Source organism: Papaver somniferum, unplaced genomic scaffold (genome assembly GCF_003573695.1).
Source record: "Papaver somniferum cultivar HN1 unplaced genomic scaffold, ASM357369v1 unplaced-scaffold_150, whole genome shotgun sequence".
Taxonomy (NCBI): Eukaryota; Viridiplantae; Streptophyta; class Magnoliopsida; order Ranunculales; family Papaveraceae; genus Papaver; species Papaver somniferum.
This window is the reverse complement of record NW_020624377.1, coordinates 4,731,233-4,748,167: the sequence shown is the minus strand read 5'-3', so window position 1 is coordinate 4,748,167 and position 16,935 is coordinate 4,731,233.

Genomic DNA, 16,935 nt, shown 5'->3' with positions numbered 1-16,935 from the left:
CCCTCAGCACTTGAAGAAGAAGGGTATTCCAGCAGGCACAATCCTTGGACTACCAGCGGATGGAGGAAAATTGCTATTTGGATACAAAGACTCATGGGCCAGAGAAATATATGAAACCGAGGTAATAAAATTACTATTTTTTATTAATGTATTGTCTATGTGTTATATCGTAATACTTGTATTAAGGATTTTTTTATGTACTTTAATAGGATCATCAAGATGCGGTCCGTCTACTCAAACCTACCGTCGCACCAACAAAAATGCTTGCGTGGCCTTTATCCGGTGAATGTGAAAGGTTCAAGACAATTGTTGCCAACTCGGGGTTAGCTAATGCCGCCGAGAATTCATTGTTGGAACATGATCGTGTGGCCATATCGGCGTTCGTGGAGAGAATGTATCATGAGACCGATACTTTCCATATGCCGTTTGGGGAGATGACGATCACCCCGGATGATGTTGTGCAGATTCTTAACCTTCCCGACCAAGGCACAGCTGTGAAGTTTAACTACACAAAGCAGTTAAGTTGGGAACAACTTTATTCTCTAACTAACAAGTGCTTAGGTTGGGATGAAGAGACAACAACAGCAGAGTTTAGGAGGCATGCAAGTTACAGAACAAGACAGATCAACATTACATCTTTGATGAATATGTTTCGAGGCACCTTGGAGAAGGAAAAGAATGGAACGTTAACTGATGAGCAAGTGAACCACGCTGCCACCGCATATCTCCTTTGTGTATTGGGATGTGTCATATTCCCCAATACTTCTGGCAACCGGATCGAAGCCAACCTTATACAACTTTTGGATCCTCTCCATGAAGTCGGTGACTATTCTTGGGGCACGACATGCCTAGCATTCTTGATGGAAGAGTTGAGAAAGGCTTCGAGGCTAGGAACCTGCCAAGTTGCCGGGAATGTGGCTCTATTGCAGGTTTTTTCTTTAACTCTATAACTCACTCTATAGTTATTCAGTAGACAATACATATGATGCATATCCATAAATCCAAATGACGCATATTCGGTAGGAAATTATCCATCTCTTTTCCCGAATGTTGGTTATTCGGTGGTTAAGTACTTACTTTGTTTTCCGATTATATACAATCGGAAATATGTGATGTATAACCCCTCTAGGGTGATGCGACAACACGGGTATATACAACATCAACCTCTGGAGAAAATGGGGGATTACTACAAATTGGAGTTGGAGTTGTGTTCTTCTAGTGGTGACAATCTCACGATTGTTCACACAGGCCCACCTACTGTTCTTGATAACTGGGATAAGAGGAATGACTTCATTATCGACACTGGTAGACGAACCATCCGAGGTGATGAAAATTCTCCAGACTATATGAGTTGGTATAACAAGGTATCACATCCTTTGGTTATCCGTGAAATCAAATCCAACACTACTCCGGCGGGTTCAAGTTATAATTGTATCATCAAAGACAAACCAGCTGGTTATGATAGACTGGTGCGTGTTCTTATATTTTTGTTTATTTTATATTATTCCTATAAATCTTAGGTAATTACCGTTTGATGTTATGTTATTACGTATAAAAAACAGGTGAATAGGTTCAAGCGTTTTTCCAAAATGTTAATTGCATGCTTGAAGAGCGTAGATCCCATGCCAGCTGAGAAGATCAAAGAGGCTAGATATCTAGTTGATAATATGGATAACGAAGATTATGCTGCCCAGTTTGGGGAGAAAGTCACGAAGAGGCATCAGCCCAAGGTGGCAGTATCAAAGACGGGTAAAAGAACTCGAGCTTCATCGAGCGCTGAAGCTGCTCAAACTGAAGGTGCTCAAACCCGTGGTCGTGCAGGACTGGGAGGTAGTCACGGTCGTAAAGTAAAGAAGAGCAGATAAATGACAATGATTTTTGTTGTACATTCGGAAATTTGTTTGGGTAACTAAGTTAGACAAGTTCAAATGACAATGATTTGTGTGGTATATTCGGAAGTTTTGGTAACTAATTTAACTTCCGATTATTTCAAAGACAAAATTTGAAAAGTATAAGTTTTTCCAAATTCTGATTTTTGGGCCATTGTACATTCGGAACTTTATAAAAAACCTATCCTCCGAATATCACAAGTTCAAAACAAACCACGCCATGGCTCCAGGTGGTTCCAAGGGCCAATATTGAAGGTTAGACATCCCATATTCGGAAGTTTTGGTAACTAATTTAACGTCCGATTATTTCAAAGACAAAATTTGAAAAGTATAAGTTTTTCCAAATTCTGATTTTTGGGCCATCGTACATTCGGAACTTTATAAAAAACCTATCCTCTGAATATCACAAGTTCAAAACAAACCACGCCATGGCTCCAGGTGGTTCCAAGGGCCAATATTGAAGGTTAGACATCCCATATTCGGATGTTTTGGTAACTAATTTAACTTCCGATTATTTCAAAGACAAAATTTGAAAAGTATAAGTTTTTCCAAATTCTGATTTTTGGGCCATCGTACATTCGGAACTTTATAAAAAACCTATCCTCCGAATATCACAAGTTCAAAACAAACCACGCCATGGCTCCAGGTGGTTCCAAGGGCCAATATTGAAGGTTAGACATCCCATATTCGGAAGTTTTGGTAACTAATTTAACTTCCGATTATTTCAAAGACAAAATTTGAAAAGTATAAGTTTTTCCAAATTCTGATTTTTGGCCATCGTACATTCAGAACTTTATAAAAAACCTATCCTCCGAATATCACAAGTTCAAAACAAACCACGCCATGGCTCCAGGTGGTTCCAAGGGCCAATATTGAAGGTTAGACATCCCATATTCGGAAGTTTTGGTAACTAAGTTAACTTCCGATTATTTAAATTTCAAAGTTTGAAAAGTATAAGTTTTTCCAAATTCTGATTTTTGGGCCATCGTACATTCGGAACTTTATAAAAAACCTATCCTCCGAATATCACAAGTTCAAAACAAACCACGCCATGGCTCCAGGTGGTTCCAAGGGCCAATATTGAAGGTTAGACATCCCATATTCGGAAGTTTTGGTAACTAATTTAACTTCCGATTATTTCAAAGACAAAATTTGAAAAGTATAAGTTTTTCCAAATTCTGATTTTTGGGCCATCGTACATTCGGAAATTTATAAAAAACCTATCCTCCGAATATCACAAGTTCAAAACAAACTGTTTCCTGGAACCAAACAACACCATAATCGGAAAGAAAGTTGACTCATAAAATAACCGAATATTACAATCGGTAGGTTGTTTAACAAAATAATCTACCGATTTCGTATAATCGGCTAGTTTTTATATTAATAATACTCCGATTACATCCATTACATAAAGTTCAAACGGCCTTAACCTTACAATTTCGTCAAAAGCACCTAAATCCATACTCCTAATTGACCATAAAAGTATTAAAACAGATCATAACTTCCAGTGACCATAGAAATTGTCCCTCTTGATTTTGTAGCATCCTTCATGTTCAAATCGTTTCCCGTAGAGGTCCACATACCGGCGATCCGCAAGATTTCTCTGAAATTATGAATGAGTAACAAGTTAGTACTAACTTTTGTTAATGTGAATTGGAGTTACAGAGATACTTACTCGTTTTTCATACGTCCACCAAGGAAAAACGTTCCTAACAAACCGTTCCTCATCTTCAAGTTTGTCAATCTCCTTATCTAGCGCATTCTTTCTCATCTTAATGTCATTGGATGATCTTCGAATTCGATTACCATCTAAGGCCTCAAATACCATTAAGATACGGTTCCATATCTGCTCTTCGGATTCCGATTTGTGGAGCTTGTGAACACGATCATGAGTAGTTACCACAACCCACGCTCTATAAATAGCACAATCTTCTTCTTCGGCAAAAGCAATATCCATGTTTTTTGTTATGAAAATTAAAACTGAAGAGAGGAAAGAGTTTGGTGCAATTGGGGTGATAGATATGAGTTTCTTTATATAGGTTTAGGGTCCAACGGCTCTTTTTGTTTTTCCCAAAAACTCCAACGGCTAATTTGACGAAAGTTGAATGTGGAGAAACCAATAATCGCACTAGTACAATAATGGGTTATAGTCACGGTTGCCCTCGTCACGGTTTAACCTATAAACGTAACCAAAAATGTGCTGGTCTCGGACTATTGTAAAATCGTGGCCATTCTTCAACTCTTTGGACACGGGGTCATTTTGACCGTGTTTAATATTCATTGTCTAAGACACGTATACATTAAAGGTTACCCATTATCGATGGGCACTTCTCCACCTCCTGATTTATCTCATCTCATTCCCTCTTTCTAGCCAAACAGTTTTGGAAACCACACGATTACATGAACCCCAACTGCAATTTCTTTGCTCTAATGTCATCTTTATGTCTAGAAAACCAGACAATTCTTTCTACTTCTTCTCGGAATTTAATCTCTTAGATAATTAGGGTTTTTATACTTTACAGTTTCTTCCTCTTAGATAAAATTGACCTTCTGAGTTACTCGATTATGTTTTGATGATGGTGATAAAGAATCTAAGCAGGTAGTGTGATCTATTACATGGTTTTTGGGGGTTTAATTTGAAATCATTTTTAATGAAATCCTCCTCGATGCCTATAACTTTTGTGGTAAGCCCTGAATTTCCCTTTAAATCATTTTTTTTTTTATTTTGATTTGACTTATTCCTCGTAATTCCGTCGATTTACCTTGTAATTCCAGTTTTCTTTTAGTGTTTTGTTTCTTGATTTTTTGATTCTACAGTGAAGGCTCTGATTGAACTTCAATGGTTGCTTCCTGAGTGCGGTTCTCAGTAGCACACTTTCTTCTATGTTTGTGGTTTTTGTATACCATCTAGTTTTATTAACTTTTAAATTCTGGCTTCTCCACAAGGTTCACACCCTTCCAACCATTTTCATGGATGAAGTTTGGCAGTACTGGATCTCTGAGTTCTGGCTCGTATGGAATTTGGAAATGGTAATGGCGATAGTGATCTTTGAAGTTATCAGATGGGCCATTAACCACTGACTTGCCGTGCATAACTGGCTCGATTATTTTATTTTCCTTTTAACAAGTTTTTTCTCGATTAAAATCTAATATTTCTTCCTTCCTTTTTTCTTTTTCTTTCTTCATTGATGTACACAATTTGAATTCAGAAACATTCCCACATTTTACAGGATTGCTCAGAAGTTTTGCAGCCACGAAGTGGATACGATTTTAAGTGACTGGTTGTTTCCTATGTCTTACTGTACTGTTCAACAAACTACTGATACAGAAAACCCTTGTGTCATATCCCTATAAGAACTACTATCTACTCTTATGACGTTTCTTTGTGTATACACTTTGCAGAGTTGATATCTGGTCATTTGGGATAAAATGCTTTAAAGTTGGCCCATGGTCATGCTCCCTAGTCCGCTCTCTAAGTACCCTCCAATAAAGGTAAACCAGTATTCTGAATGCTTTTGTATAATTGTTTCAGTATTTCGGAAAAGCTTTTGACTTGTGTCTGTCTTGGTGGTCTTTGTTGAATGTACTGCATCAACATACTTGCATCATAATATATATTGTGTGGATCAGCTTCCTCCTGACGGCTGTAGTTCCCTTTAGTTGAGTGAATTTTAGCAACCAACCTGTAACCAGAGAACGAATAAAATAGTCAACTTGGGTACTCAAGTATGGTGTGTTCGGTAGAATTTAAATAAAATAGTCAAAATAATTTTGGTACTCCCTCAGGTGGTTGGAACTGCGGTTCTTTTGAACAACTGGCTATCTGATTTAGGCTTACAATGGTTATCCACCATGAAAAGATGTTGTGTTAAATTCAGATCATGAAGCTTATATGCTGAACTTATGACAAACAAATTGTTTCCTTCATTTTGTCGTGGATATATCAGACCACTAACATCATCTGTACTGTTTAATCTAAAACTTTGATAAAGCAATGACACCAATTTGGCTACATTTCAGGAACTTCTGGAAAAGTGTATGCAGAGAGGCAATATGCCATTCAATTCCAGGCACCCCAAGTTTCTAATCCAGATGCCAAACATGTGATAATACAGATGTCACAATGCTATGTCTGAGATTTAAATTCACTAAGAAACTTAAACGCACAAAGTATATTCGCGTAAAGGTATTTCATTGATATATTCCTATGATCTCAATGAGTTTCTCTTTGGATAAAGAAACCTGTGAATGCTCTCAGTAAGACTGGCATGGAAGCGCCAGACATTCTGTTGGGAGTGAATGTGTGCTCAATTATCACCAATTTCCATTGGGTAATAGTCATTAAAATTACTATCAGTATTGTAAATAGGATTTCATCATTTCTTTCTTATTCATTCTCTGTCTTTGTGAACAGTAGGCTATATTTGTTGATTGATTTATAATTTAATAAAAATTCAATTTTATTACTTTTTTGAAGATTTTTATGGGAACAATATTAATCTAAAAAACTGTGGACACTTAATATCCCCGCATGGAGATGCTTGGTTTGGACACGGTGAGTTTCACAATCCAAGACCATTACATAGATTGATCACGGAGTGAAATGTATTCCGAGACCAATGAGAAAGTTTGGACACGGTGAATCTAAATATTCTGTGTCTAAACCACAAACTTGTCACGGGTGAAATAAAATACATGACTAAATAGAAATAGTGGTCCCGGTGAAACACCGTGACCAAATGACATACTTTTGGCCTCGCAGCCTTTGGACACGTAATCTCAAAAAATGGAATACCGTGACCATAGACTTTTGGTCACGGTAAATTACTGTGACGAAAAGATATTTTTCTACTAGTGTCGGTAGGTATTGGATTTAGCATATCTACCGATTATGGTAGCTTTCAAAATTTTAATTTGCGGCAACTTATAATCGGTAGGTTTTGTAATATATTTAACTCCCGATTAACGCTGAATCCAAAACACGAACCAAGAAATACTGCACCTCGTATAATCGGACGTCTGGCAAATATTTCGGCCTACGATTGCATTCGGAAGGTAACAATGTTATCATATCCTCCGAATATATAAGGGTAATTTCGCCATTACGAATTACGCGAGATAAGGGCTGGCTACATTTTCCCTTTGGGTGACCTTTTTTGTTTTATTGTTGGCCCCTAAATCCTTTTGAGTGGCCCCTAAAAACGCCAGGATAAATAAATGGACAGAATCGGTTGTCCGTCCCTCTTATTTAAGTTTCATATTTTTTTCTTCCAAACTTACCCTTCAATTATAGTAGGAATTACTGTCTAGTCCAGTTCTAGCAGATCCAGTTAATGGCTAGTCCACCCGTGGAAAAAATTTACTCTCTAGTCCAAAAACATGTTTTTGGATTAGATTATTTACTCTCTAGTCCAAAAACTTCGTGGAGACTATAAAGTGTATTTTATAAATTCCTAAAACACCCTTTCAGGTCTAATTAGTATCAACACATGTAAATGTTACTAGTAGTATGTTACTACATACTAGTAGTATCAATACGGTGATACTACATATTAATATGTACTGTACTAGTAGTAACAAAAATATCTTATTGTTACTACTCCCTCCGCCCCCCTATTAAGTGACCTATTTATTTTTAGATTTTGTCCCATTGTTAAGTGACCTATATCACTAAACAAGGAGATATTTCTTAAATTATCCTTTTAATTGATTATAAGAAATATATGAAATATGCATAATTTGATAGGCATATTTATATTCGTTACATAGGTGTTTTAAAATGCTTTTCAATGGTATAAAGTTTGTGAACATCAATGGTGTAGTTTGAGAGATAAATCATTTCAAAATTTCACTAATTATTATCTATAAGGGTATAATTGTAAAATATGTTTAAAAATATTCTTTTCCATTGCTTGTTTTAAAAATTGTGCAAATTTGAACTAGGTCACTTAACAGTGGGACGGAGGAAGTAGTAAATTATGTAACTACTTTACTATACTAAACTAGTATACTACTATATTATAGTATACTAGTTTACTAGTATACTAGTATACTAGTAAACTAGTAGTAACTGGTACTGGTAGTAAAATATGTAGTATCAATACATAACAAATTTTTTTTGATATGTAGTATCAATACATAACATACTACATATCAATATGTAGTATCAATATATAACATACTACATATCAAACATACTACATATCAATATATAACATACTACATGTCAATATGTAGTATCACTACATAACATATTACATATCAATATGTAGTATCAATATATAACATATTACTACTAGTATACTAGTTACTACTAGTATACTACAGACTACATATTACATACTAATTACTACTAGTATATTACATACTACATATGTTATTACTACATACTAATTACTACTAGTATATACTACTAGTATACTATACTACATATCAATATATAACATACTACATATCAATATGTAGTATCAATATATAACATACTACATATCAAACATACTACATATCAATATATAACATACTACATGTCAATATGTAGTATCAATACATAACATACTACATATCAATATGTAGTATCAATACATAACATATTACTACTAGTATACTAGTTACTACTAGTATACTACATACTACATATGTTATTACTACATACTACATACTAGTTACTACTAGTATATTACATACTACATATGTTATTACTACATACTAGTTACTACTAATTACTACTAGTATACAAGTAACATATGTATTACTATACGTAATGTTATATATTAGGGTTAGTAGAGTAAATTTACTCTTTTCAAAAAAAAATTGGATTAGGGAGTAAATATTTTTGGCGCTGGACTAGCCAGTAATCCGGATTGGGTTTTCTGGACTACACAGTAAATCCCTCAATCGATTGGTAATATGGATAGTTTATAAGATCCGGATCTAATATGGGTACTAAATACAACTTTGACACTCACAAAGCGTTTGATGAAAAGCCGGAAAAACAGATAAAGAGGGTAACAGTTTACTGACATTCTTTACTTATTTCAGTACAAGTATATGTCATATGTTGGTAGGTTTTTTATTTCCAAATACCATGATGCCTGCGTACATGATACCCATTTTTAACATTATGATGTATGCCGACTTGTCATTCTTTTTTGCATTTATATGAGCTGTTTCAAAAGGAGATACTGTTGCGAGCTGAAGGATGCACGTTAGCTATAAACATTGTTGCATGAATATAAGAAAGGGGGAGAATCATCCATGCTTGCCAGCAAATCATTTTCTACAAAAAATCCGGCAGTTACTCCCTCATCTACAAAAAAGAAATGATGCTTCATAGAGAGATGATCTCCATGACGGAATGTTGTAGCTTGGAGTGATCTTGAGGAAATGGTTGGAAAATATCTTATATTGTGGTAATTATAATGACTTGTATTGATGTGAATTCAGGTTCTACTTAGAGTTACTTTTGGTGGTTTTTAACCTAAGTGTCAACTGAATTCTGCTGTAAGTTAGATCAAGTGTAATGTACAAGGAATTCAAACTTCTATAGAATGGTGTTGGGCGTAAATATCAATCACATTTACATATTTGCAGCATAATCTAGTTCCTCTTAGTTGAAACTTTTTCTAAACAGTCATTCATTGTAGACGAGTCGGCCGGGAAAGGGATGAAGTGATGCGAGTAAAGGACACTTTGTTAAAACGTACCCTACCAGATCATCATGTATTAATTAAAGTCATCGGCGTCATCTTCTTAACACGATTAGTGACATCGTAATATTTCTTGATCAAATACATTGCCCATTTAGCATATGGCATGAAAAAATAAACATATATTATGGTAACCATGGCCATATAAAATAAATTGGGTAACTTGCTATGGTGATCATGCATAATAAATTGGGTACGACGCCAGATGGTCGTAAAAAATAAGTTGGGTCATCTGATCTATGGGTGTATAAACTAAAATGGGTATGTGATCAGACAGACGCTGGTAACCGGGAGAGCTAAGAAAAATCATTCCAACCAGACTTGTTCTAGTTGTTATATGGGAGAGCCGTAGAGTGTGAATTATTAATACAACATATTGTCAAGAGTTTCACAAAATAACACCTCAAAAAGTTTCTGGATTCAGCAGGATCAGTCAGATAGGCACGTCCACAAAGATGTCAAAATATTTTGCACATACACTTTTGAGTACATAAAGTTCCATGACTGCGTTATCAGGATCAAACAATGTAACACATTTAAGAGAAACACGGTGGTTTCTCCGATGCATATGCACCCTCTCCCCCTTAATTTACCTCTTTCACCCAATTATTAGTCGATAACACCGTATTACATATTAGCTAAGGAGAAAAGGATGGCTATGAGCGAGGACTTTGCCACCGCCAGCACCTAATCAATTTTTTCCACCACCAGCTGCGGTGTTCAATTCGTTGAACTGTTCATCTTCTTAATTTTTGAAAATATGTTTCATGGGGAGACATGTGGTATCCAACAATCAAGTATTTGTATGAGAAAAGAACCATTAGTAAATATTGGTCAGGATGAAGTTGTTCCTTAATTAGCATGTACCACTTAACGGATCTACAGACACGACAAAAAAAAATAAGAAAAATAATAATAATCGACATTAGATTAAGGCATGTATTTCCTACCTATCTTTTCAGATTGATTGTTTTCACACATATAAGCTTTTGAATTTCTTAGCTCATTACACTTGCTCAAAAGCCGTTTACCAACTACACCGGAAACTTAAAACCTGTCCACGAGATAAAGATCAAGGTTGTTTCAAGTTCTTGAAATTTATAAATGAGGAGGATATTAGAAAAAAAAATAACGAGTCTGGACGAAGAAGAAAGGAATAAATGGGGGAATTTGGGTATGGTTCAGTTTACGGGTACGGCTTATTAACTTCTCATAGCCGGTTTGGTTCCTAGTTAGCAATTCGTGAATTGTTCGCGAATTATTCCGAACTGATTCGTTTTCCGTTTTATTCGCGTCTGGATCAAATTCCGAACCTAGTACGCGTATAATAGCAGTCTCCCGAATAATGCGCGTGTTTTCCGAATTGACTCTCTCTCCAAGTTGACTCACTAACCAGTTGAGTTGACTTATTCGTTTTCCGTTTTATTCGCGTCTGGATCAAACTCCGAACCTAGTACGCGTATAATACCAGTCTCCCGAATAATGCGCGTATTTTTCGAATTGACTCTCTCTCCGAGTTGACTCACTAACCAGTTGAGTTGACTTTCCCTTACGCCTCCTCCTAGGTGAAAAAAGATGATTCCAAGGTGGGATTCGAACCTGCCTAATCTAATTCCACCAGAATTACATAGAACCAACTGTTCTACACACTTGTTTTGATTGTTTTTGTACATGTTTTGAATATAACACATTTGCAACTTATTTTTCACCTTGGAACCAATGTAAATATAAAAAAATTAGTATATTATGATAAACAATATTAATCAATTTATTATATATATATGGGACGAATTTTGTTCGACGAATTCATATCTCTAAAACGAATGATATACGTACGTATGCCGTTCCGTATTACTGCCGAATCACGAGTCATTGACCGGATTTTTAACCGATCTCAACTTTTATAAATCCGAATAATACCCGTACGTACGCCGTTCCGTACGTTTTCCGAATGACGAATTGGTAATTAGGGTTTGGTTAAGCAACTTAAGGGACCATAATGTCATTTCACACCGATTCTCTGCCCACCAACTCTACTGATTTGATTATGTCCGTTTATATAGGAAAACTCAAACCTTTTCTTTCAGCCAAGCAAACTCCAAACCTTTGGATTTCTGTGATGATAACCCTTCTGTTTTGCACTTTGCAAATCTAAACCTATTTTGACATGATCCGATTTGCATTCAGTTAAGTGATAGGTGACATTTTTTATTTTTTTAGAGAAAACTAACTTTATTAAAACAAAAATAATCAAAGAATACAAGAACCGAAAGAAAATGAGCTTAGAAGATGATAAATTTAAAACTCACGCGAAAAGGAGTAGTCCAGAAGTTAACATATCCAAAGCCCGTAAAGACTAAAAAAAGAGAAGCAAAACTAAAAATCTCACAAACATTATTTCTAAATCGGTAGTAAATAATATCTGGAAATTCCAATCTAAACATATTTTCCAATCTTGACCATTAATACCTTTTTTCACCTCTCTGCAATAAAACTCCTTTTTGTTTTAATAAACCAGCGGAGAAATTTATCTCCTTATAAGCATGCCAAAAATGAATCACCTGCGAATCATGTTCTAATTATGTTCCATCTCAAACGGAAATTCAGGTAAGCTGGTTTTCAAAACCCCACTCCATAGCACTAATTTTAGTATTTAACAATGTAGTTTGTTATAATACTCATACCCCCTGATTCAACATATAAGAAAGAACCATAATTAATTGTTGCTAAGAATCCGTATCATGATATACATGGATTCCCTCTTGAAGTACCATCACTGCATAAAAGGACCTCATCAGTATTGGGAAGCTTGAAGTATAATACAATCACTCCAAAATTTTGAATCTTCATGTACGAGATGTCAAAAACCTGAAGAATGTTTTAATCATTGTTCCACATATATCCCTTTAATTTGCATTCACATACACATGAATTATTCTTAAGATTTTACTCCTGATTTTTTTCCTTGCATGGTTTCTCATCCTCAAAGCATATAAGATTCCCCAAGAACCATAACTCCACCATAAAATCTATGGCAGCGACATACCATATTTCTTGTACCATATGACTTTTAGCTTTACCCATATTCAGGACATATTCAAAAGAATAGGTATTTAAGAAATGAAAAATACCTCACAACCAAGACCGGATCTGATTGACGTCACAAGTCCACAAATTATGCTCTAAGGAGTCTTGCTCTTTACGACACAAATAACATCTAGATGCCATATGAAAACCTCTTCTTCAAAGATTTTCATCAGTAGAACAATCATTTCTAGTAATTTTCCAAATATTACTTGAAACAATGGGATGGATTGTATTCTTTAATATCTTCTTGAACCAATTCAGTTTAGGTATATGCTTTCCGATACTGTCCATAGCAGAAGTAACTGAGAAAGAGCTAGTCTGACTTGCACACCATGCTAGGTATCTCTGTCATTTTCAATTAGTGGAAGCTCAACACTAGTGAAAATTGAAGCATATCTTCAGAAATTACCCATTGATTATTTTGTAAGTGTTGGGTGGAAATTACTTCACCAATTTTAAAGTCTTATTTACCCCTGAATCATGAGGATGGTAAATGATTCGACGATCCTAAAAACAGTGAACAATCCTAAATCGGGCTCGACTAGCCTGAAAGCGGTGTAAAGATTCTGAATAAGGCTTGATGAATTTGAAAAATGTTGTATAAGGTTGACTTCTCACCAACTAAAAATCCAAACATGAACCCTTGGCGAAACGAACCTAATCTAAGCCTGGCGAGCCTGAAAAATAATATAGAAGGTCAACATGGCAACGAGCAAAGGGTAAACAAGTAAACTATAATAATATTTAATTAATCAAGATGGATAAGGGTATATTTGATAGGGAAAAAATACAGGGATATATTTAACTTTCAGATTCAAAAACAGGGGTATATCTGTTTATTTAAAAATATTTTGAGCCATTGCGGAAGTTCGCATAGCTAAAATTCGCGTTGAATTTGCAAAAATTTTGTTATCAAGTTTATGTCTACAATGGATTCTTATGGGGCCTATAACTAGAATCTAGAAAGTGCCAAGCAGGGAGAAGTTATTTTATGATACTTTTTCAATCGATAAAAAAAGGGATAATTGGTGTTTGATACTCAGGTTTTGACCAACACTAGGCTTTGGTTTAACATTTCTCCAACGTTAGGGCTTGATATCTAAACCAAACTCTGACCTTGGTTGACCAGTTAAGTGATGACGTGTCCTAAATTCCATAGACTAAATAAAGAATTACTAAAACAATCTAAGCTTTACTAACAATGACAAACTGAGTCCCTAACAGACTGATTCATCAAACACGTGTATGGTTCTCACAAAAATGAATGTTTACGATTCAACTTCACCTAAGATATATAAACATAAATGATACTTCCCTAATTCTTTAGTTCCTTTCCGCCTCTATCAGACTAGATCTGAGAAATGGTTAAGTGTTTTCAAACAAAGTGAAGACTGAGTTCGACATTCACTGGTATTTGAAGATATTATTAAGGTATTGTTGTTAGGGTTATTAGGAGTGCAAGGTTATAAAAGGTGTTGATTAACTGTTCAATCGATTTGAATGGTAAGCGATTCGATCTTTTTACCATTTTTTTTCTTGTCTGCATTCATTATTTATGATATGATTAGTACTTGTAAGAGTATTTTAAGTGTTTGGTTTCGTTTAATCTCTGAAATCTCTTCATTTTTTCAATTAAATTAATTTAGAGTTTATAAAAAATTGGGGATTTTTCGATTTGGGTGTTTTAAAATGATTGAAAAGGGGAAATATAATGTGGGTTTGTCAACTTTTGTTTGATTCCTTGTTTTTTATTTTAATTTTCATAATTTTATCTTTCTGCAGTGAAGTTATTGGTTCCCTTTTGATCAAAGTATACAGTGTTTTCTAACTTGTGGTGTGATGTTGAAATGCAGAAATAGATGGCTTTGAGTTGCCTAAGTTTTACCCCACTAAATATGGTTTTGTGGTAGGGACAAGTAGGGCTAAGAAATATACTCCTAAAAATGTGAAAAAGGTTGATTGTTTGTTGGAAGATGAATTAGATTGGTTGTCTATGTTGCACAAGTATGACAAGCCAACTGTTACTACAAGTAATCAAGATGGAAATGTTTCAAGTCAGGGGGTGTTGTAAATGTATATGACGATGCTAATGTGAATGCAGATAGTGGGTCAAATGCAGTTGGGTCAAGTACTGTGTTAAATGAAGTTAGCAAAGGTGTACAAAATATTGTTGCTGGTAGTACAAATAAAGTTATGCAAGGTGTTAAAGTTGTGGTTGGGGGTAGTGGAAGGAAAGTAAGGAAGACAGTAAAGAAAGGTGTTAACATACTTGGGTCTAGTAGTGTTGTAAATGATTTAGTTGGAGATGGTGGTACATGTGCTCAAGTAGAACCATCAGTAAATGTTGGAGATGGTGGTACATATGCTCAAGTAGAACCATCAGTAAATTTTGATGTGGATGTTACCCTAATTGAGTCAGTTACACAAGTACAAATAGCAGACGTGGAACCACCTAAGAAAAAAGTATTAAGCATTCATGATTGTGGACCTGAAGAAAAGTATTTATCTGCTGGTGAGTCAGACCAAGAGAGATAGTAGAAGTTCCAAAGAAAAAATCCAATGATAAAGAAGATGACCTGACTGTGAAATTAACAGGTGCGATTAAGAAGAGTGTGGAGTTTAAGGACTATGTTTATGATACGGGCAGAGTTTTTGAAGTGGGGGAGTTGAAGACTTGTAAAAGTACCAAAACAATATTGGACAAGATGTTTCTTGGGCAGGAATGGAGTACATATCAAGAATGCAGGGATTACATCAAGGATCAGAACATCTTTCAGAATTTTGACATTACCCAAGTGAAGAACACCCAGATTTAACATCACTATGAATGTAAGAACAAACCATACTGCAAATAAAGGGTATACTGCTCCTGGGTATGGGATAAAGTGATATTTAGGTGAAAAAAATGGTATTTTTAGCACACATGTGTTAGTAAACACGGAATTAACCATCCCTTAGAGAAAGCAAGGTGTGTAATATGAAAGTGTCATATTTTTTGTAAGTTATGTAATACCATATATATATATACAACACTGCAATACTAATATATATGGTTGTGATGTTCTGCAAGTGGGTGTTCAGTATGTTAGGTACTTTCATGGATCATCCAAATGTTAAGTTAAGGATTTCTAGGCCGAAGAGGGTTCATCATGTAGAGATATCTTACTGGACATCTTGGCATGCTTGGTATATGTGTATGGAGAGAGTTTTTGGTAACTATGAAGAAAGCTATGTAATGATCTTTGAGTTGCTAAAGAGGAATCCAGATAGCATTTAGTGTTGCAACAGATGAAAGTGGTAAGTTTAAGCACTTATGTATAGTTTATAAGTGTTCATTGGATGGTTTTAAAAATGCTTGTAGGCATATTCTAGGTTTAGATGGGTGTTTTCTTAAAGATAAATATGGTGGTGTGTGTTTGTCTATCATGTCATTAGATGGAAACAATGAACTTTTCCCATTGTTATTTTCTTGTGTAGAAAAGAAAACAAAGAGAATTTGATTGAGTTTCTTAGAATTATGGCACCATATTTGAAACTACATCCTAGAGCACTTACATTCATCAGTGATAGGGAGAAGGGTCATATATCAGCTATGGAAACAAATTTTTGTGATTTGAACCGTCACCATAAGTATTTTTTTTTTCGACACATGCATAAGTCAAGAGATATCAGCCAGACAATTTAAAGGCACTTGCACAGGATGCACCTAGGTCATATGTGAAGGAAGATTCAGCACAGTGGGCAAGAACTTTTTTTGATACTTTATCAAGTTGTGAGCATATAACTTCAAACTTTCGTGAAACCTCTAATGCTTGGATTTTGGATATAAGAGGGTTGCCAGTATGCAAGTTTCTTAAGAAATATCACCTTATAGTGAAAAGACTAATGTTTAATAGGAAAATACAAGATGAGGGTTATGCAGATAGAGGAGTAGTGCCTAGAGTGGAAGAGATCTACAAGATGAATAGAGAAAAAGCAATAGCATTTGAAAGATTTCCTACTAGCAAATATGTGTAGAAAATCCTTGATCACAGAAATGGACAGTCTTGGGTGGTAACACTATCCAAGCATCAATGTGACTATAAGTTTTGGGATGTCACTAGGATTCCTTGTGAACATGCAATTAATGCCTCTTTCTATAACAGGAATGCAGACCGGAAAGAGTAAGTTTTCTACATCTAACTTCTATTGTTTAATACCACTATTGTTTGAAACCACTTTTGCAGGTTGCTTGATGAATACCACTTTGTGGC